The 23,702-nt window shown below is 44.1% G+C and overlaps 1 protein-coding gene across 3 annotated transcripts in view; it reads right to left on the reverse strand.

Annotated features, from left to right (window-relative positions):
- Positions 1–23,702, reverse strand: part of MAP3K13 (mitogen-activated protein kinase kinase kinase 13) — a 71,126-nt gene that overhangs the window by 43,798 nt on the left and 3,626 nt on the right. For 2 of the 3 annotated variants that reach the window (XM_064666655.1, XM_064666658.1), the window contains exons 2-3: positions 18,535–18,649; positions 1,091–1,236 (exon numbers count right to left, since the gene is read on the reverse strand). The gene's annotated coding sequence lies outside the window, so the exon portion shown is untranslated. The remainder of the gene's footprint in view (positions 1–1,090; positions 1,237–18,534; positions 18,650–23,702) is intronic. The other variant, XM_064666656.1, reaches the window with a different exon arrangement.

Below are 23,702 nucleotides of genomic sequence, written 5' to 3' on the forward strand. Positions count from 1 at the left end.
ACACATATCCATTCCCTAACTGAAGAAAACTGTAGATCATTTTAGTTACAGACAAGAAAAAATGATTTTCCAGCTAGCATCTACAAAGAAAACAAAAAACTATTTTTTATTCTCCTAACCTCAGTTAGAAAGATCGGATAATTTTTACAGAACTTGCTCCTTTTCAGTTCTTCACATTGCTATATGCAGTTTGCTAGCATACAAGTTTTACCATTTAATTTTTAATACATAAAATAGATAAGCTAAAAAAAATTTTGTATACGACACAATCAACAGATGAAATATTCTTAGAAACAGCAATATCCAAACCACATTCAGCATCATGCTAACATCAAAGGCAATGTATATTACAAAATTATCTCAGGTTCACACAGATGCATTAGAAGATAAGAGAACACGAGACAAAAAGAAACCTCCTGCCATTGACATCACATTTCAAAAGTGGCAACAGACCATAAAGACTCACTTTGAGGACAGAGGGGAAGAATAGGACACTTATAGACCAAAAGCCATCTTAAAGACCCCAACCCTAATCCTTCTCCCATTATTAAATCTATAACCTGCTCAGATCTCAAAGCAGACCACAAATCTCTGCATTTTCTGGAACTTCACTGGTGTCTCTACTCCAGCTACAACAGCCTGGATTCCTCTGAAAAATCCGCATTCTCCAGCCAATCACCAAGGAAACACCACGAAAAAGTACTTCCAACAACGAAAAATACCTAAACTTTATCCCCTCACAGAATCAATACACCCAAACAAAGAGATTCAAATGCTTTCAGAGTCCAAGTCACACTTGAAAAGTTTAAACACTAAGATTACCTTCACCTCAGCCTATCCAAACACCCCTCTGGCACTTGTCCTCTCCTATTCCCTCCCATGGGAGCTGGATTCCACGAGGTGCCTGCAGGTGAGCAAACCCAGCAGGGAAAGGGCTCTGGACACAACACAAAACCAGAAGGTGAACTCGCCTCGCTCCGAAAAGCAAAGCACATTTAAGATTTCAGACAACTGCAGGAGTGAGCATGTCATTGTTTCACACCCTTGAGTTCCTGACCAGTTCCTGGGGTTAAATAACAGCTGCCAGTACCTGATCATTGCTGCAGGTGCACTGAAAGCCCATGTCCTCTTGGCTCACTGCACATGTGCCTCCTCTTCACGTCAGATAAACCAAGCTGCTCCCTGAAGCTGCACCGTGGGGAGTGTTCGGGGCAGTCCAGCACTGAATTCTTCTCTCTGGAAAGAACAAGAAAACTCAGAATCCTGCTGGAACGTATTTAAATAATGCTCCCAAGATCAACCCCAAAACATCCCCTCAGCACATCGTGATGTTACGTGGCACATTGCAAGGCAGCAGAACACATCCAAATTTTAGTATGCGCTCTCAAAAAGAAGCTGGGAGTAGAAAAATACCTCAACATATTTAGTACATCCTTTCTTAGCACAGGCCCACACTCTATAATCCTTTTATGGTACAATTTTAATCTAAATTAAGCAAGCAGCTCCAGTAAAAGAGCTCAGAGCTTTCCACATTACAAAATTACATCAGGATGGGATTAGCCTTTAAAATAACATACTTTGAGGTAATCTATTAATGATATTTTACACTTAATTTCATACCTAAACTCCAAGTTATTTGTTTTACTAATTTTAAGCAAATTTTAGGAAAAGCATAACTTTTTACAGCCCTCCTACATATATACAACTCAGAACACCATTATTGCTGGTACTACCAGAAACAGGCAAGGAGACAGGCAACAAATACTGAGATTTCCAATCCTGAGCCTACTGCATCTTCTTCCCACCCCACACAAATCTAACAGGCTGCAAGACTTAGCCCAGCTCCTCATAAAATTAATCAACACCTTGAAATCACAGAACTTTATTGCAAACACTAAACTCACTGGTCTTAAAAAGAGATTATCCCTACCCACACACGTTGTTTTCCTTGTATCCACCAGCAGACACAACCAGGTTACTGCAGCACTGAGGAAGGGATTCAGAAATACCAGCACCAGTGTCTTGCCAGAATTAAGAGACTTTAGACAAAAAAAAAAATCCACGTGGCCTTGCAGAAACAGGCACCACCTGCCTCATGTTCTGCACCACAGCTGAGCTGCTCTCAAGGCCATTCCCCACATTTTGGAAGTTTAGTTATTCTAATTCCTTGGAGAAGTAGGAGCAAGAGCCATTTGTATTTGAGAAAAAACACTCATTTTGTCACCACTGTCACTTCCTTTTAGGGCTGTATTAAGGCTCCCCTTGTCTCTTCCAGTTTGCCATGAAAACAGGACAGGTAGTTCCACATGCCCAAGAAATAAAAAAGCCTGTGAGGTTCAGGTTAGGCCACATTCAGAGGCTCTATTTGGGCAGCAGGAGGATGATGATGTAGCAATATTATTCCACAGGAAAGGACCAATTTGCCCTGTACCAGCCTTGTATTAACCATTTTAATTACAGAATAATTTCCAAATGAAACCCAGAGCAAACATAGATGTATTTTAAGAGCTTTATTAGCCAAACTTTAGAGTTTATTTTTTTATATAATAAAAATGTAAATATCTGCCTTTGTTTACATGAAAATTACATGGTTCTACTAAGTCAATTTTAAAAAGCCCCAAAAGCCAGTGATTACAATTTTTACCGCTATTTTATGACAGGAACAGTGCCTGTAAACACAAGGTTTATCTTCTTGCTTAAATAAAACAAATATTGTGAGCAATGTAAGCATTGTAAGCAATACTACAGATGAAACAGACTTGGAAAAAATTAAAAAAAAAAGAACAAAATGTATTTGATTATATTATTCCTTTAAACACAGTTCATATATATATATATATATAGAAAACAGCACATAAAATTGGAGAGATGTTCATAAAAACCATGAGACACCAGATGCCCAAAGTTGGCTGAATGCCACTGGAATAAATTACTGAATTTCACAAGAAAAAAACAGAGCTTCTAAGGACAGATTTTAAAGCATCAGTTGATAACTGGCAGCCAAGGTGGGAATGGTCAGTGCCCTAAACAGGAAGGGACTTCTGGGGCTGAAGGACTTTTATCAGCAGATGAGTTCAGCTCTTGCTGCACTTCCATTTACCACCACCTTCTACAGCGTTCTCTTGGCTTTTAACACTTGCTTCCCACACCCAGCCTGGAAGATTCCCTGCACCCATAATCCAATCCAGAAGCCAGCAGGGTGTGTGGCAGCTTCAAGCTCCTAAGAATGCACAAAACCACTTACTGGGTAAAAAGTGCTATGGAGAACAAACACAACCCCCACAGGTGTGTGACACAGAAGTCACACCGCTGGGAACGGGGTTACAAACACCACTGGCTGCTGGAATTTCTTTTCCTCTTTAACATAATCAACCTGGACCCAAGGAATTCTTTCAATCGCCTGTTTCTCATCCTACCCAAATACCAGCAGAACTGTGAGTATTTGGATTCAAGCACTAACCCCTGCAGATGGATTTCTGTCTAAAGAACTGAACAAACAAAACATTATTTGCCTCAAAATTCTTCTACTTGCAGTGAAAGCCAAGCTGTGCTGAAATCAATAGGGCTGTTGGCATTGTTTTCCACAGAGCTGGAATTTCATTTCCTGTGCCCCACTTCAATAACCACCAGAACAGGGGCTTGCACTCTCACAATCACATCTAGAGCTCAAAACACAACGTTTTGTGCAAAATAAACACTCACAGGGAGGGTTGCATAAGCAGCATGAAAGGGGCTGTGGCTGGTTTCTTCTGAGAGGAAACTTTGCCCCCAGCCTGGCTGCTCTGGATTAATGATGTTCCTGAAGCCTTGGGAAGTCCCTACCCCAACCCAGCAAGGTGGGAGGGTTTGTTATTTTATCTGGTGGCTGATTAACAGCTTATCAGCAAGTTTTCAAAGGTTAAACTCAACACACATGCATGGCAAGAGTGCATGGAAAGGACAAGGGAAATGTTGGATTAGTGTTTCCTGCTGCCACCCTTCAGTGAGGGACAGAACTCTCTCACACACCACGACCTGCAGCAGTGCCAGCAAGGAAACTTTAACCAGAACTCCTGGTTTAACTGGAAATGTCTCTGGAAGCCAGTGAGAACCCAACAAAAGTGCTTTCTTGCAAAGGAGGAGCTTGCTTTGCCTGCTGCATTCCCACTGGCTGCCACACAGGATGGAAAAGCTAACCCAAAATCTTTAAGTTTGGTCCTTAAACACAAGGCAGTTTTATCACTGCTGCCAAATTTATCACTGACACCACAGCTCCATGACAACTCACTGGAAAACAAAAACAAAACAAAAATCTTCATTTAGGGCTTGCTATGATTTTTATTTCTATCCCAAGCATGTCACTGAACTGCAAAGGGCTGATGCAACCTTAAACCAGAAGAAAAAAAAACCCCAGAGTTACAGACTCATTACTAATTCATCCTGGCTGGAGCTGCATACCAGCAGCTGCTGCCTCTCTCAATTAACAGCAAATATTGAACAGTATTGTCGTTTAACGGTGTTTACTGCCCTGTCCCCTCAGCGTTTTCAAACGTTCTGGCACAATTTAAAGCATCAACATTAATAAACAGAGCTTGGTTTAACCCCTCATGTATCAGCAGAGCTCACAGAAGAGGTGTTTTACTCGCTTCAGACATTCATTAGGTGTTTGGCAAAAGCTGAAGCCCAAAGATCCAAGGTGCCACCAAAGTGGTATTTGTAATTCAGAGGCCTGTGGGGTGCTTGGCTTCTGCAGGGGGCTGAGCACAAGTGTGAAAAATGATGGGAGTAACTCCAGCAGAGCAGCTCTTTAGAAATTATTGCCAAAAAGTTGAAACAAAAGAGGAGAAAAAGGAGGAGGCCACACATTCAGCCTCTGCTGCTGAAGATTTAGAACAGCAAAACCAACAAAACCCCAAAACAAACGGGGAAAAAAATAAAAACCAAGACACAGCCATTCTGCAGGGAGATCACACCAGTGCTGTGATTCCTGAGGGCCCCGTCTCTGCACAGGGAAGTCAAGGGCCCACATTTGTACCTTCCCACCCTCCAATGTGCCCACAGCTGCCCTTTGGCCAGGCTGGGTCTGAAGCAAGTAATTACACAAACAGTGCAACTCGAGCACTTCCCCAGCCACCTCTGCAGGTCCTTCAGTGCCCTACTTGCTCCGTGGTGTCAAGTTTGCTGGAAGCCACTGATGTACAAAGGACTGAACAGATTTTATGTCGCATTTACACACTGTGTTCCCAGCACACCAGCAGGCAGGAGCATCTCAGGGGCCCCCCAGGAGCCCACTGCCAGCTGGGCCAGGGCCAGAGACCTGGAGCAGGGAGGGGATGCTGAGCCAGCCCAACTTGACTGCAAGGTGCACACTGGCCACTTAGATACTGTGTGAAAACAGCAAGCAGCTTCTGTACTGCATTTATTACAGTAATAGCTAGAATAAGACCATTCCAGTTTATTGAAATTGGAGGAATTCAGTTATTTCTGGAGTGCTGGACCTTTGTTCTACTCATCTTGCAGAGGGAACTGCGCTATGAGCAAGGGAGCTCCAAGGAGTGATGCTCTGAGGGCTTGTCAATCATGAGGGAATGGCTTGGAAAATTGGGCAAGTAAAAGTAGCTCTGGCCACAGCTCTGTGTGAACATACTCTTCTTGGTTTAGCATTTGGCTGCAAACCCCCTCCTTTCCTCAGGCCCCCCCTGCCTGTGTATCCTGTGCAACATCCAGTCTGGTCTGTTAGGAGGATCCCTTCCCTCTGGGTTCCTGCACCACCTTTGTGTGATGGTGTCTGAGGTGTTCAGATAAATTAGGTGATATGACTAATACCTGCCATCTGCTCTTTGTTACCTTCTCTCTCCTCTCCTCCTGAAGAGGAGTCAGCACTAAAGTGCTTGTTCTACTCGATCTATTTTAGGAGCGTGGGCTTTCAGCATCCATGCAGCACTGCTTTAAGCTAGAAAAGTTACATCAAAGAAGTAGACCATGCTCTGGCAGAGAAGACTGAGCATTAGGCCCCATTAAAGTCTCTGAATAGGCTCAGAAACAACTGCTTTCTGCAGAAATTATCTTCACTCCAGTGTGCCCAAGAAGCAGAACTCTTGCCCAGGTTTTACTCTAGGCCTCAGGCCACAGAGGAGCAGATAAGATCCAGGTCTTGGAAGGTATCTAGCTGCTCTCAGTGGAGACCAAGTCAGCCAACACAGCCTAGAGCATCAGTAGGACACGTGCTGCAGCACTGGGATACCTGGTTTGAGGAGTAAGGAGCTCCTACCCAGTCACACCACCTTGGAATAGACTTCGGAGAAAAGAAATGGTACCAATAACTGAGGGCAGGTCTCTGCCCACCTGACTGGGGTGAAACCTTCCAACTCATAGGGAATATAAAGCATTACTTACACCAACAGCTGCTCCCCATATGCTACAGTCAAGATAAAAACAAACTGGACAAACAAAGATGGGCTGGAAGGGAGAGAAGCCAATGGAGGATAATTTAATTTCACTGTATTTCTAGCAGGAGCTGTGTCAAACGCAAAGCAAAAAAAAAATCATCACAGTGTAGGAGGCTGAAAGATGGAGCAGTGAGGAGTCTCTGGCCCCATAAATGTTTAATTTGAGCAAAGCAGCAGATTAGTAGTAAGCACAGTTCTGCTGCTGCTGCTTTGATTTCTAAATGACACAGAGTGAAAACGTAAGTATAAATATAAAATAGGGGAAAAAGAGCAGGGAGGTTTTCATACCTGGCATTACAGATGCAACGTGCACAAGCCAGCAACCTGCCCATCCCTCCCTCCACTCCTGCACAGAGCAGCAGCACGAGGGTGAGCAGACTATGGAGCATTCCCAGACCTTGATTTCACAGCTTTGACAGTCCAACACAGCACTGGGGATAACAGAGCTATTGCACCCCATGTGAGGGAACAGCAAGGCCTGCAGATCTCTGATGCTGCCTGCTAAGGAAACTGTGAAACTGGAGAACCACAGAATGAAGATGCACGTGGAAACACTGGAGAAATGGATCCCCAGAGCCCTGGGAGCAGAAAAAGGACCTGCCTGGAACTGTTCCTCTTGCAACACTGCCCCTAAAAGAAGGGCTGATTTTCTCTCTGTGCTGTTCCCCTTGCAAATAAAACCCATCAGTAAGGATCACTCTTTCCCCATCATTTCCTTTAGTTATTCCCATCCCACTGTAAAGAGTAAGCTCAGAGGGGTTAAATGAATCTGTGAGGGAAGAAAAGTTGATAATTAGAGTTTCCTCCTGCCTAAAATGGAAGAAGAGTGAAAGAGAAATTAATGCATTCCATGACCTTTATGAGATTTCCATCTCCATTTTTCTTCTCTTTCCTGCTCTTTACATCCCTCAAACTGCCACCTGATCCCCATCATCTGCTTCTTTCCCCTCCACCTTCAGAGAGGAGCCTATTTCCTTCTTTTATATATATAAATATATATATATACTTCACTCTCTTTCCTGCTTCCATAACCACTTGCTGAAACTCATACAACTCCTCTGTTGTCTCCACCAGCATATCTAGTCTTCTTCCCAGCCTGCAATCCTAAAGTGTGGCTTCCCTAAAATCAAGCACAAAGGTTCAATCAGACACAGATTCTACCCCAGCAGCACAACTGTTTTATTGGAATTATGTCACTTATCCCAAAGCCAGCTCTCCCTGACTACTTAATGGACAAGCATGGAATAAGAGCAGGAAAGCCCCTGGCCCAGCCTTCCTCACTCCCAGTAGAACCTCATCCAGCTGAACACCCTGGTAAATAGGAAATAGCACATGACAAGTGCTACAGAGCTCCTGAAATCTTGTCCAGCCTCTGGAAAACCTCCACACAACAAATGTAGGTCACCCATGAGTATAGGTTTTCTTTTTTAAAAGTATTAACAGATTTAAGAACACATACACCAGTACTCTCATGTTTTGCACTCTCCTCAAGGCTGGGAGTGCATTTGTGACTGTGACCATGAGATGCAATTCCAACAAGTAGTTTTCTTCTCTGAGTAGTAAAAAAAAAAATAAAAATTAAGAAGAAACAGAAACCCACAGCAAAGCCTCAATTAACCTACAAGGACACAACTACATGTTGCAAGTACAGACACAGCAGAAGCCTCTTTTTCACTGCAATTTGCTGCTGGGAACAAACTTGCAAAGCCAGGGCAGCACCTTGGGCTCTTCCACGTACACCTGACACGGGAAGGCATCACCTCTCATAAAGCAGGACCTCAATTCTCCCTGCTGGCTGCTCTGAATTTTCAGCTTCCCAGAAGCTGATGTCCTGGCATTTCTCCTTGCAGAGCAGTGACCTTTGCAGGCCTCTGGAGAAAGAAGCCAAATCCAGCATTAAAAAGATACAGATTACAACAAAAATGCTGGTGTGCCCTGCTACTCAAATGACAGAAAACATTAAATATTTACACTGACACATTATGATATGATTCTACTGTAACTGCAATCTCCTGTGACACAACCATGCTATTTTTCCTGATGAAAAACCTCTCCCTTACTCTGAATATACAAGATAGATGGCAGTGAGTAAGTGAAACAGCCCCATCTCTTATCAAACACTGGCTGGTGACCTCATACTCATCCCAAGGCTGCAGAAGGGAGAAATCTCCGAGGAAGCAGCTCATGGACAGACTCACAAAACACCTCCAGAAGACTCAACCATAATAATGCTTTGTGCCAGGGGGGACTCTCCTTACCAGGGCCACAGTGATATGGTCACCCCCCAGACCAGGACCCTCTGCCTCAGAAGAAAGCACAGATACATTCAATAGCTTCAGTCATTGCCATGCAAAACCTCCTGCAGCATTTCAAGGGCAACCAGTGAAGCTTCCAGCCACCTCTAGAGCTGTATTTTACACCTTCTCACTGGAGAGCCAAAATTCTGTTCTTTCAGGACAGAACCAGCTGTAAATATTGGCTGGAAACATTTATTCCCACTGGGGACAGGCACCTGTCTGTAATTGCTGGCAGCATTTGGGGGCCAGGGGAGTCTCTCTTGTGCCAAACAGCAGACAAAACAAACCAAACAAAAAAATGATGGCACCTTGCACATACAGCAATACCTGATCCCACAGAGCAGCATATGTGTTTAGGCTGAAGAAAATAAGCTGAAAATGAAAAAAATTTACAACAGGTCTACTAAACTTAACTATTAAAGCTGCTTAAAAGCAAAATGACTGAGGAGGTGCTCTGTCCTTTATGCTGCACATTGAAGGGTGAGGAAATGCCACCTAAGAGTACATGACCAGAACACCAGAAGAGGATCACAGGCCTGCAGACCTGCATGGGCACAGTGGTCCAAGATTTTTCCATCAGTTTTACAACACCAATATAGTTCACTCCATAAATACAATCCCAGCTCACTAGAAATGCATTTCTGACTGAGCACAGTAAATAAAACATGCACCATGAACAGAAAACATAGGTTAATCGATGTTCTGTGTGTGTGTGAAGTTCAGCCACATCAATACAGACTGTCAGATATTTTTCCCCATTTTCTTCAACCAGAAGGTGTCCAGGAATTCAATTAAGTTTTTCATAAGAAATTCTTTACAGAGGCTGATCAATAAACTAAGGCCTGGGGGAAAAAAAAAGACAATTATTGAAGTTCTACTGCGGGACAATATTTTCTACTCCTAGCAGGTGTCTGTGCAAGCTGGGCTGCAAACCTGAAGGTCAAAGCTATGTGCTGACATGCATTTGTTGACTGACACCAGGAAGACCAAGAAAATAGTAAAAGGAGCATCCAGAAAGGAGGCAGAAAGACAATTTGGTACGTTTTGTGAAGACTATACCAGGTTTCTGCAGGAGGAAAGTTCTGACTGGGATATAAATATGAACTAATCCCTGAGAAACTGCCCAGTTCATCTGCTCAGGACCTGCTAGCCATTCTGTAGGAAGGTAAAATGAATTTATAACCTGGTAAACTTAAGGCTAAAGAGATGGAGAGAAGTAGCAGGTGGCCTTTGATATCAAGGTCTTTGCTATTGCAGCTTCAGTACATATTCTCTTGCTCCAGGCAGTCACTTGATTTCACACGATTCCCAGAAAGACCAAATTGTACTTCAGAGGTTGAACAAAGCTCAGGAAACATTTTCTCTCAAAAAACATCTTGGGAACATGAAGCAATCAGAATGATGTGGCTTTTTGCTTCTGCCAAGAGCCCAAGGTAACAAAGGTAATCAAGAGAAAGGCACAAAATAAGAGTCTGACTGTAGATGATCAGTGTCTAACACAGGTAGGATTTTTCTAGGTTGGATTTTGTGAATATAATCATCTGAGACAACATAAAGGACAATTTCCTTTGGCACATAAGAGCTTGCTGAGGAGAAAAGTACACTTAATGCTCCCTTTGCCTCCCCTTTGGGTTTGCCTTGTATCCTCCTCTGTGTCACAAACAGGTTGATCACACTTCTTCCTTCCCATGTGCTCCATGGGGAGGCATCAGACACAGGCTCATTGCTCTCAATAGTTCAAAAGCAAATGTGTTGAACAGATAATGCATCCCAGCTACACAGGGACATCTGTACTTTTATCTGACAACCATCAAAACTAACTCTGATGCTGAAAAATACAGACCAGGGAGAGCAAGAGAAGGGATCGTATTTTTACCCAAGTGTGAGAACAGTTCTCTTGCTCCAGACAGATCATCAGTTCAGAATGAAGGAACAGGCAGTAAAAGTCTGTTCCCCAGGACTTGGAATACCCCCTGCAAGCCTAAACACATTGGTCCATCTTGTGCTGCTGAGAGCATGACTGGTCATCCCAAAGATGGTCGAAGGGTAGGACAGGGAGCTGCTCAGGACTATTGCATTCAAAACTCACTTGGCAAAGGGAATAATGGAATGAGGTATGGTGGTTTCTGAAGCCAGGCTGCTGATAAAAGAATAAAGATACAGCACTATCAGAAATTAGTCCTGCAGATCAATCCTCCAGCACAATGCTGAGTTTGCTCCTTGCAAAGAGGAGAAGAGCAGAATCTCTTCCCTTTAGCAAAGAACTCATTTCTTCTAACAGGTAGTTTATTGATTGTTGCCTTGGACTAGAAGGCTAACAGCCAAAAATATAATGGTAACTGGTCGTGCTACTGGGCAAACAGCCTTCACACATGCAGCTGCACATGGGACTGTTGTGTAACACCACAACACCCTTCCACTCCTCCCAGTTGTCTTGTTGCACTTCAAAAAGAGACCAGAAATTCTGCTTACTGGTAATTCCCAGTAAACCACCACAGAGTGCTGCAGTGGGAAAGTTAAAGATCCCTTTCACACAAGCCCTCCTTGCAACCTCCTGGTCCCTGAATGTGCTGCTCAGAAGTGTTACTCCTACTGCAGTGTCACAATTAGGTACCTCAAGACACGACAAGAGGAAAACATAATACCCTTGGGAAAGAAGGTGGAAAAGGTACACTAACCAAGTAGTTGATGTCACTCCTCCAAACTTCAGCCAGACAGTGGAAGGGGTTTAGCAGAGCTGCTGTGCTGTCTGTGCTCCAGCACAGGGGAAGCAAAGCCATGGGGTGAGGGCAGGCCTCCTGTGCAGCCAGTGCAGCACAGTTTGGTGGTACTGGGCTGGAGAGAAACAGCTCCTCATGGCTCAAGAGTTACCCTTGAGAGCAAAGAAGCCTCTCCTGACAAACATGCAGGTCAAGGACAATCCCCTATTCCTTTGACCTGCACATCAAATATTCACAGTTTGCCCCCTCTCTCCCTTTTCTTTAAATGAAAAATCATTCCTAATCCACTTACATGCAACATCAGTCTGTTTGCACTGGTTACTGCTACTCACTCTTCTTCTTTTCCAACTTCTGGTCCTCTCCCCTCTCACCAGCAAGACAGAGCTGACACGTCCCTCACCCCTTCTTCCTCTCTTGTTGAAACCTTATTTCCACTGCTCTAATAGTTCTTGACTTAACTGGGACAAGGAAAATTATTCTGGGCTTCTCTGTCCTAGCAGTTAGTCTATTCTGTATTAACCATCCAGAGCACTGCAAAATCATACTGAAGCCCCAGGCAACCATTCTAACGCTTCCTTAATTCATGCTTTAATCAAATTGCCCATTTTTACTGGACATGTCTATAGCCATATATATATATGTGAACTTTTTGTATAAAAATCCTTCAGTGAAAATAAAATTCAGAAAAGTTCATTTAACAGTATTCGTTCCAAGAGATCCAAATAAGCTACATTTCTGTCTAACCCTAAAACAGACATATTTCTTAGGCAAGATAGTTTTCTTCCCCTCATTCTTCTAAGAAATATGCAGAAACATTTATGATACTCAAGAAGAGAACCCTTAGTAAATATCACACACTAATAAAATGCAGAATTGTCTCCACAAGTTTAGGCATGGAGCTGAAAAGCTTGGCTTTCAAAAGCTGGCTACACAAACACTCCCTCAGCCTGTTTTAACCTAAACTATCACACCCCAGCCACCAAAAGCAAAGGGGACGAATTTTTACACTCATCTCAAACTCTGACCTTGCCTTTGTATTATCTGATGTCCAATATAAATACCACTGCACCATTAAATTTTTTTAAGGGATGCAAAGTTGTTTCTGTACTGTGAGAAAGCAAATCCCTCGCATTTTTCAGAGGGCACTTCCCAGAGATTGGTCATCATTTTAACTGCAAGAGACAGCATGCTACATGAATGTACTAGGAATTTGTAGAGGAGAAGCACATCCAGAAAAGCCTTTGCTTTGTGTCACAACACCCATTTTGAAACTCTTCTATCAGCCAAAAATCAGGGCTGGTTTCGATTTCCTGGAGTCTATGCCAGAAAAAACCAACCACTATTCAAGTTCACCACCATCAAGTTATGCTGCCCAGGTTCTCAGTGTAAAATACTCCCCCATCCACGAGCAAGGAACGAAGCACCAGCTCATTTTGCAGCCTCCTCTTTGCCCATCCTGACTCTGGAAACACAGAGCTGGCTGAGGGCTGGTATCAGCACAGGGCAGAGCAAATAAAGATACCAGTGTAATCACTTTGAAGATAAGTCAGCCAGTGCAAGCACAGCTGTCTAGGAAATAGAAGCAGAGAAGCAGGAATGCACCAAGTAGGGGTTTTGTCAGACCTGGAATTACCTGGGCTGAGATACAGTACCCTCTGCTATTGCTGCAACATTTGGTCACGCAAACATTCAGTTTTCACCTTCTTACCTGCCCTCTGGGGAGAGAACACAATCCATTTAAGAGCACACAGCTCAGCTCTTCAAATATAACAGGAAAAATACAAAGTATCAGCACACACACTGTTAGGGTTTGGGTGGTAAACCATGAGTAAACTGTGAGTAAACTCAGTTTTTCCTTCTTAAGTGACAGCTGCAATGGACAATGCAAGAATAAGGAATGATAGGACAAGGCAGAACAGTTTTAAACTAAAGGAGGAAAGATTTAGAGTAAATATTGGGAAGGAATCCTTCCCTATGAGGGTGGTAAGGCCTTGGCAGAGGTTGCCCAGAGAAGCTGTGGTTGCCCCATCCCTGGAAGTGTCCAAGGCCAGGTTGGACGGGGCTTGGAGCAACCTGGGCTGGTGGGAGGTGTCCCTGCCCATGGCAGAGGGTGGAATGAGATGGGCTTTAAGGTCCCTTCCAACCCAAACCATTCTGTGACTCTATGAAACCCTCCAGGTTATTGTAAGCCTTTTTTTTTCATAGATATATATCACTGCCAGGGGTGTGCCCAAGCCCCCAGTGCCCCTGATTTCAGCCAGCCCTGCTCAGATCCAGCCCAGGTGATGTTCTGGCGGTGCCAGGGGAAGGGCAGGACACAGCTCACCCAAGGCATGGCACCCACTCAGAGCCACCACCCCAAAACCTCTGTGGCAAAGCACTCTAAAGGTGGAACAAAAACTTGGAGGTGGATGAAACAGCAGCTGAGATTGCCTGCACTTGCCTTCACAAGCTGGGACTTTCATTGGAGTGCATTAATAACAATTTTGGAAAGACCAATATCGACTTCATTTATTTTTACAAAGCCTCTCTCTGCCCTCATCTTCACTGACTACAAGTGTCAGAGAAAGGTCAAAACAGCTTAATTTTCTTCTGCACTGGACAAAAAGGCATGAAGAACAGGCAGTAAATTTAGCTTATTTCATTTACACTCTGGCTTAAGGAAGGAGAGAAGGAATTTATTATCATCGAATTGACCCCAGCATAACCTGGCTGCTTTTATCAAGGTTGTGTAAATTAAAAAGAGAAAACCAGAGATTAAACTTGAGATTAAAAAAGATGCATCAACTCAGAGTGGTTAGATTTCAAGGAAAAATAAATTGTGGTAGCAGACATCAGAACACAGAACTGAGCAGCTTTCCAAACACAGCTATTCGAAATAACAGGCTCAGGCACCAGAGAAAGGAGACCAAGTCAAGTGGTAAATGAGTTAACTATAAGTTGATTGTGGTCCTTTATCAGTAAAATTAAACTTCTCCTTTACTTGGGAGCACTGAGCAAACGTTATTTTAATAGAGATGTAAGTCTGTTTCAAGATGGCAAGTGCAATGTGCTTGAGAAACAATATCTTAATTGATAAGGCAACATGTAGAGAGGCAATGCCACCTGGCAAAGCTACAGTTAACTGATTGCTGCACCCATATCATACCAATCAGTATCTAAAAGTTATACATGATCAGAACTTAATCAAACACAATATTTAAATGTAGGAAAAATACACCATGAAAATATAACTGTTTTACTCTGCCAGCTGGAAAAACCACCACAGGAATCTGAAGCGATACCTCCTTTTCCCTCCAATGTGGATTTTACAGTTTATTTCCTTAACTAAATGTCAGCTCTGCTTAGCAAAAATTATTTTCTTAATAGCAGATCTTAATACAAGAAAAACATGCAGTGGCTTTTAGTGTGGACACTTACTCTCTAACAAAACTGGACTGGAGGTTCCTCCTGGCACAGTAAGGTCCCAGAGCAGGAATTCCTGAAGTTTTGTTCATCTCAAGTTAATTACAGTGCAGTGGGTGAAGAGCTCACCTCAGGCTGATGCTGATTGTACACTGTGCCATTAGGTGGATCCTATCAGGCCACAGTGGTAATATTTCACATCCAGATGAAGCAAAACAAATGGTTCCCAACACAGCAACTGAAACATCCCAAAATGCCCACATATATCCAGCAGCCAAGCTGTCAAATCCACTGCTGGAACATTGGATATAAGATGGATCTTCCCCCAGGAATTTGTGCCTCAGGCTGCTCACACTGCCTGTATCACAGTTGAGTTGCATCTACTGGGCTTTCAGTTCATACCATGGAACCCTCAGGAACTCCAGGAAAGAGAGAACCTCGGGATTAGCTGGACTTCAAGTGTCTCTAGAGGTGGCTGGGAGAGCTTCCCTTGGCAGAAAGGGATAAGCAAAGCCCTGAAGACAGTATCAGTAAAAGCAAAGGTGTAATTAAAAGTTGGTCCAGTTCTGCCTCACAGCTCTAGTCTCCAGTGGCCTGGTCAGCTCCCCCAAAATGGTCCCAGAAACCCAGCACTTGAAGTGTTCCCTGTCCCAGAGAAAATAAGGATGGCAACCAATTCTGGGTGGGCAGCATCATTCAATTTGTGAGTCTTTGCCCAAGGTTCAAACTGTCCATATTTGGTCCAGATTCGGGTTAAATTGATGGCACATTTTTCTCCTAATGAGATGAGAATTTTATCCAGAAACACTGAGACATTTTCAAACCCCATAAGGCCACAAGTGACAACATATCAGGGGCAGGCAAGCAAGGGAAAGAAGCCACCAGGGACATCTACACCTATCTAGGGTCTTCCATACAGAACAGAAGACTGATTCAGTCTAATCCACATAAAAAATGGACACAAATGCAGACTTGTGGGCAAAACCAAGTGGTTATCCAAAACTGGAATGCATGCACACTGGAAGCCAGTCCTATGGTATGTGGGTGGGCCAGTGGATAACATGCCTTATTCCCTCCCTAGCAGAGCTTCCCAGTGAGCACAAACTCTTGAAGACCCCTGTCCCCTCATGGAAGCTTCAGATCTGCTCAAGGAGACACCACCATCCCATCATGTGCTGCCCAGAGAGGCTGTGGCTGCCCCAGCCCTGGAAGTGTTCAAAGCCAGGCTGGATGGGGCTTGGAGCAGCCTGGTCTAATGAGTGGCATCCCTGCTCATGGCAGGGGTTTGGAACTGGATGAGCTTTAAGGTCCCATCCAACCCAAACTATGATCATTCCTGAGCTACCCCCAGCTGCAGCAGCTGCTGGGGCACAGGGCTCTGAGCCCTGCCTGCAGCACCCAGCTGTGCTGACAGCCAGCCCAGCAGGAAGGAACTGCTGAGAGCTGCAGCTCCTGCCAGCCCTGGGCAGTTCGTGCTCCGGAGCTCCCGCGGGACCCGGGCAGGCACCTCCTGCCCTGCCCTGCCCTGCCCTGCCGGGGGGATGCAGCCGGAGCAGGCACCAGACCCAGCTCGAAGGGCCATCTGGCAAACCACAATGCTGCCCCTGATCACGAGCCAAGGATCAGAATCGACTGTTTTACTGGAAATATCTCCAAATATTTGCCAGCTCCCACTGAAAATCCATGCTGGAACAAGGCTGGAACAGCTCCTGGCTCCGAGGCAGGTGCCTCTCTCCAGCTGCACACCGTGAGAAGCCCCTGTGCTGACAAAATCTGCTGGGCTGTGATAGCAGCTACGAAAACAGCGAGTAAACAACACACAAGAAACAGGCACAAGTACTCGGAGCAGTATCAGGAATACCAGCACTGCCTGATATTTACTTAGTGACTCACAGAGAGGAGGATCCACCCCTTCAGGCTTATGAGAACAGGTAACAGAAGATCGTATGAAGTCACTGGGAGCTCAGCTCCTCCTGACCTCGGAGAACAAAGAAGCCTTATAGCAGCAAAAAATATCCTCTTTTCACTCTTCCCTTCTCTCTCTCTCCACCCTGCTGCCCAGTCTTTCTCCACAGATTAAAGTGGCACTTTTCACAGGCTGGGAAAGCAGAAGAAAGAGGAGGAGAGCAAAAGGAAGAGGAGATATTTCTGTCCATCCACACAACAGAAAAATACAAACTCCACCAGAATAAATATTTCCAGGTGAGATTCCCTAGTTTTCCAGATTCTTTAGGCCAGAGGTTCACTGATAACATCTGAAGAGGACACTTGGAAAACAACAGTCAATATAAGAGAGCATTTTAGAACTTGCTAACACCTTTTACTTTGGGGCTTTCAGTTTTCCATCCTTTTATGCAGAGCTGTGCAGATTATACCAGACACCAGAGAGCACCAGTGATTGTGAATATTTCCCTCTCCAGCCACAAGCTGTTTCTTCCTCATGTAGTAAAGTCCTCTAACACTGCATCTCCTCACCCCTCTGTCAAGTCCTACACTCCTGAGAGGCTCTCAGTGCTACCAAATATACAGATATTTAAGAAACTCACATAACTAGTGAGACACAGCTGCAAATCTGCAAAACCACAGGAAAAAAGTTCAGGTTGAATTTCTGCCAGGCCTTTTTCCTCACCCAGAAAAGCATTTATGCACAAAAGGCCTGTGACACCAAGGCTGAACATTTTAGGGCAATTCCTGTGCAGACAGAATGACAACTGACAGCCACCCACGTTTCACCACTTACTCTCCACTATTATCTCTGAGTCCACAGCTACTACTTGGTTCATACCAAAACATAGAAAAAATAGTTATCAATAAAGTAACCAACAGAAAAGCAAATTTATTAGCCTAATTAAAACATCAGAATTATAACTGCCAAGCAGGCAAATTTAGGCTTACATGGCTTCCTCTTATACATTATTTATTAAAGTGAGAGTAAAGTCTAAACCAAGATATTTTAAACCTTAACTGTCTCAGAAACCCTGGTTTTATTTCAATGTTGAGCGCAGGACTTACGTAACATTTCCCATTTTGATTTCTGTTATTAAAGGATTTTAAAACAAAACTGCACGGTCACTGCCTACAGCCCTAAGGGGCTGAGTACAAAAATAACATAAGAGATACCACAACCTCTACAAAATACAATTTTGATTTAATTTCATTCAAGCATTATGTTCCTCACTTTGGGGAAATTACTTTATCATCTTTGATAACAAGCACTCTTCTTCAGCTCTTCTGAACACTGAAAACATCATCTGAGGTACAACTGGAACAGCACTTGAAAATGCCTTGTGCAATTTAATACATTCACCAAACTAAACTGAAGTTTGCCTTACAAACTTAACTTTCTCATCCTGCAAATAAAGCACCTGCATTTTCTCCACTCACCAAAAAATACCCATGTTCCCAATGGCTCACCTCTTTCACTAAGCATTCCAGCTTTTTTAAGGGTTTCCAAATTACCAGTAATAATAATTCACTGGTATGGTGGAAAATATTCCCTACTTCCTCCATACTTCTCCCAGTAATAAAATACATCTTTTCACAAGCACATTTCCATGGGCTGTGCCAGCCCAGAGAGGCAGTGTCAGGCTAAGCTGAAATGAGGATGGATCTGTCTTTGGGAATACTGATGGTCAAGGCCCAAGACATCACACAGCTCATCTGTCACATAGAAAACCTACTCACCTTCAAGACATGTTATTTTCCTGGAGAAAAGTGTGAGTAGGCTCATTTTGGAAGATGTAATGGTCCATCAGTTTTTGTCCTTAAGTCTCTTTGCTCTTCCTCCCAAACTGGTGCTCTGGAGATATAAAAAGAACATCAATTTAAACTATGGCTCAGATAAACATTAGATTTTTCCTGCTTTTTACCAGGCCCACTGAAAGGTCACCTGAAACCCATCTGATGGGTCCAGCCACTGAAATACTGTTGTCTTATCTCAGAGAAGGCTGTAAGGAATTATTTCCTGCTACCCTCACAGCTTACACATCTGCCATCTACATTACAGCAGCATATTGAGAATTCATCCTAAAGGTTGGGAATGGGCAGGGGACTTAATAAAAGTCATACTGGTGCCAGAACTGAGAATTACACTGTGCTATCAAAAGTCCCTTTTCACCTTGCCTGCTACATTTGACATACTGACATATTAACTACACTTAGGTTTATCTCAAAAGCCCAAACATGAACTTCTTGCTGAATTTTGCCTTGATGATTGATTACCTTCCTTAACCTCAGAGACACTTGGTTCCAACTGTGCAGCACAGCCAGGGCACTTCTTAGCCTGCCTGGGATTAGGAAGAGTTTGATATAAATTCGGGAAAAAAAAAAAAACAAAAGGCAAAGCAAAAGCACTGGGAGTGTGTAAGAGCAAATGCCACATTAGAAGCAATTTCCCTGGCAGTCCCATTTTGCAGCCAAAATAATTAGATCACTAGCAAGAAACATCCCAAGTAGATCAGTGGTGCGTTACGAGATTAACCAAGGTCATGTTCTCTTACATCTGGCTTTTTAAAAAGATTCCTCCCCAAAAAACTTAACCCTAGGGCTCCATCCAAATTAAGAATTCACTGTTGATGTACATCAATACAAACCAAATCAAAGCATTCCATAGCCTGTCAAGTGCTGACTGCCCAAGGAAAAGCCACATGTCTTCTAAGCGAGGGAAATCTGCATTTGAGAGCCACCTAGACTCTGTGACTGCTGCTGCTGGGTGTTCAGAGATAACTGCCAACTCATTAAAATCCAGCATTAAAAGTTTATTAAATATGCAAACATTAATGGAATTGGACTAGCAGCTACTCAGGCAGATAAAATTTCAACCCAGTACATCCCGCAGTTCCCGTTATCAATGCTGCGTCCTTTTGGAAGCGTCTGTGAAAGAGTCACAAAGCTGCTCAAGGCTCCAACTCCTTCAGATTACTCAGGTCACACTCTCAAGGTCCTCACCAGCCAGGAAAAGACACCTCCTTCCCAATAATTACAGCTTGGTATTATTAATTACTGTCCATTTCCACTTTCACACACTTCACTGCTTGAGATGCAAAGTGTCCCCAAGAACTTTTTCCCCCTTCAGGAATATCCACAGGGCAAGTCTTACAACCCTTTGCAGGCTCACAGGCATGGAGGTCTTGCATATATCCCAAACTCAGTCCTTTCAATTTGCTGATAGAGTTTGAAAGAACTACAAAAAGAGGAGTAGAGTGTCAAACAGACAATACAGATTAAAGTGCTTAAAGGCACCTCTCTTGAACTGTCAGGTAACTTCACACATGCACAGTGTGTGTGTAGAGCTCTGCTTGGAGCTCCCTCTCACAGCTCTCTCAAAACAAGTGTCAGAGTCCTCCCTGCAAGCAGCAATCTCAGTACACTTTGCCCCACAAAGTGCAGTTTCATTCCTGGATGACTCTGCAAAGTCCCTGTGCTTGGTGAGTGTCTCAACAAACCTCCAGGTTTTTGCAGTAGAGTGACATCAGACTTGGAAGTGTTCTTCACTAATGCTATCAGCATAATCTGAGCTAGCCCGGGGGAAAGGAGGACAAGGAATACCTCTCATCACACAGAGCATAAACAAGCTCCTAAGAGTCTCTAATGTACCTCCAAGTCACTCTGGCAATAGTCTTGCTCTCTCAGTAGTAGCTTCAAAGAATGACTGGATGATTTAATCCTCCAATTATGGGGGGGGGGAAAGTCCTCTCTCAACATACAAGTGTGGTCTAGCACCTCTGTCCTGGAGATGTGAGGTTTCAGCAAAAAGATTGAAATGAAATCCTAGGGAGCAACTTGAAAATAGCATGACTTAGCAGGGAAGAAGGGAAACGAAGGAGTATGAAGCCCTGTCACCTCCAAAGAAAACACTGAGCTCCTTGAGCACAACGAGGCTGAGCAGGTTCTTTATTACCACCTTTCCTGGTACACACTGGAGAAGAGAGGGCTCTTGTAATTGTCAAGAGCTTCCCAGCACCAGCCCACGAGACACAGCACAAACCTGAAGTTAGGGTTTTCTTTCAGTCCTGCAACCATATGGATCTCTCAAAATAGAAGGTTCAAGGATGCCTTGGCCGGGAGGGAATCAACAAAATCCCCCATCAATCATCTGATGCAACACCAGGTGTCACGTGTGGTAAACCCTTGAGCAGCCTGCAGTCTGAGGTCAGACGTACAACAGCCTCCCACTCCACCAACCAGGACACCTGGGCTCAGATTTACACTTCTCGAAAGAGAACCGATACTTCCTGTTGGAAAAGAAGGCAAAGAGACTTCACAACAATCTGGGTTCTGAAGATGGCACTGACCAAATCTCACACCTGGATTCTGGGGAATTACCTTGGCTGCTTCAGGGTGTTCAGAACCCCCAGGAAAGCAGCCAGCTCACAGTGCTGGTCCCCAGGCCAGCTATTGCCTAACAAAGCAAAGGAAAACCCAGACAAATCCTTTCCGTCTCTTAAGACACGTCATGATGACTTTCTGTTGCAGGTTGTATATTCTGGCCCCAGACACAGGAGGAAAAATGACTGTGCAAACATTCCCTAAGGCTCCAAGTGCTAGAAGGCTTCTCTCCAGGTCTGCCCTCAGTGGCCAGCCTACTGAGCTCCTCAACTTGACTGCACTAAACAGAGCCTATCAACAGCTTGGATCGTCTCTCCCCAGAGAGCTCCTGCCCCCAGGAACAGGCAATGGATGACTGCACACAAAAATAATACCTGTATCTTACAGCCAGCACCTTTCTCTGCCCATCAGGCTGCAGGAGGAGGCTCTAGCCAGGAGAACACCCCAAATCAGTGAAGCAGCACCAGTATTTCCTCCCCCTAGAGACAGGAAAGTACATCCAGACCACAGGACATTGCACCTCGAGGAATATAAATAACCCATTAAGGGAGTGCTCTGTTTCTAAGGGAACCAGGAAGGTCACAGTACTCTGTGTCAGGTGTATGACACACTGACTGCACCCAGGAAAAGAGGAGTCCTTCCAGCAGTCCTATTGCTAAAGCAACATTTAAACATGCTCATTCCCAAAGGAGTGTCCTGATGCCACTGAGCAACATGGTGAACTTCAGGCTGTTACAAGGAAAAACAGGTAGAAAACAAATGATTCTATGAAAACTAAGGCATCCCTGAGGCCCAGACACCCCCAGCAAGAGACCCCAGCACCGTTTCCTCCACCAGCACTGAGGGGCTGGGCTGGGTTGAGGTCTGGCTTCCCCAGAATCCACCAGCACTGGATACACAGCATGAGTGGGAAACTCCTCCTTGAGAGATACCTGAGCAGTGTAGAAAGAGGGAAGGATAAAATGGAGAGGAAATTCCATCCCCTTTAGCACTGAGCCATCCTGCCACAGACCAAAGGCCACAACTGTAGTGGCCACAGCACCAGGCACCCTCCAGGAGAGTGACAATGCATCCTGACAAGACAGGCTGGCACTGTGATCCGGAGATGTGGATGCTGAGGATGTTGACCTTTATCCAGGAGTCACAGGGCAAATCTGTTGAGCTAAGATAGGAGCAGCCACAACTTACAAGTCTCTGAAATGTGCACAAGGTGTTTCCTGGCAACAATAACAAACTAAGAGAACAAAATGAATGTTTTCTCAGCAGTTAGCTGTCGGGTGACCTCACTAACACCCCCTTGGGATCCCCTCTGACAGAACCACCACCACCAGCTGACCCAGCACAGTGACACCAAAGCTGACTCTGCTCAGCTGCAAGGCTGAATGCCCTGACCACCTTCTCCCTGAGGGAACCCCAAAAATAGCTTTGCTAACTCAAGGCAGCCTATGCCTGAGTAAACCACAGGCAGGGGCCTCTGTTCACAGCTCCCACCACAGCAGTTCCCTTGCTCTGTAGATGGATGCAGGGAGAAATGTAGGCCACACATGTAGAGAAAAAGAGTTATCCAGAGTTCAGAGATGCCAGAGATCCCATTGTCAGAGTCAGGAAGTGAATGCCCATTAAAACAGCCTGCAAGTGCTGGGGTACAGCTCAACACGAGCCAAAAGGAAAAACACTTAATCAGAAAGTGAAAAAGTTGTGGTGTTTATCCCAACTAAATTGCCTGGTGAATCATTAAAGAAGAATCTTTGTGATGTAACTATTCAGACTTAGACAAAGAACTCTTGTAATTAGCCCTCAAGTAATCCTCTGGCCACCATCTGGAGCTCAGCCTAAATCTTGACCTCAGTCACACCAAGCAGCCACACATCTGTGACACACACCTGAAAGTGAGTCACACCACAACACAGCACTCACAGAGCGGAAAAATTACAGGAATGCTAAAAACTTGAGCCACTTTTTCCTCTACAGGTTCTTCGATTCACACCCATCACACTTAAGGAAACAGTTTCAAAGATAAGAAGTTAAAAACAGGATTCATCAACCCAATCCTGAATCGAAAACAAAAGGTTTCTTCCATTGAAACCTCAGTTTATAGCAAACAAAGTTGACACATGACATACCCAACCTTCTTCCAGTAACACAGGAGAAAAATCTTCCTAGAACCAGATTCTGACAGGAAAAAGACGACTTCAAGATATAAAATAACTTATTCCCCCACATGAAAACAGCTCAAAATATTTTTACTGTTAAAGGATGCAGAAATTCCTTTGCCTAAAGCACTATAGATTACTTTGTGCTTGTTTTTTTTTTCTTTTTGTTACCAACCTTCTGATTAGTTTGAAATTCCTGTTCCCTACAAGCAAATAAGAAAGTCTATAAGGTGCCTCCCATGCACAAAGCCTCTTAGCTGGAAAAAAAGAAAGTTTTTTTGAATATATGGCTCTGTGTTGCTCCCCACAGCAAAGCAGTCAAAAATGCTACACACCACATCCTGAACAAAATTTATCTTCTCAGTTCCAGAG

The sequence above is a fragment of the Pseudopipra pipra genome, chromosome 10, assembly GCF_036250125.1.
Source record: "Pseudopipra pipra isolate bDixPip1 chromosome 10, bDixPip1.hap1, whole genome shotgun sequence".
NCBI lineage: Eukaryota > Metazoa > Chordata > Aves > Passeriformes > Pipridae > Pseudopipra > Pseudopipra pipra.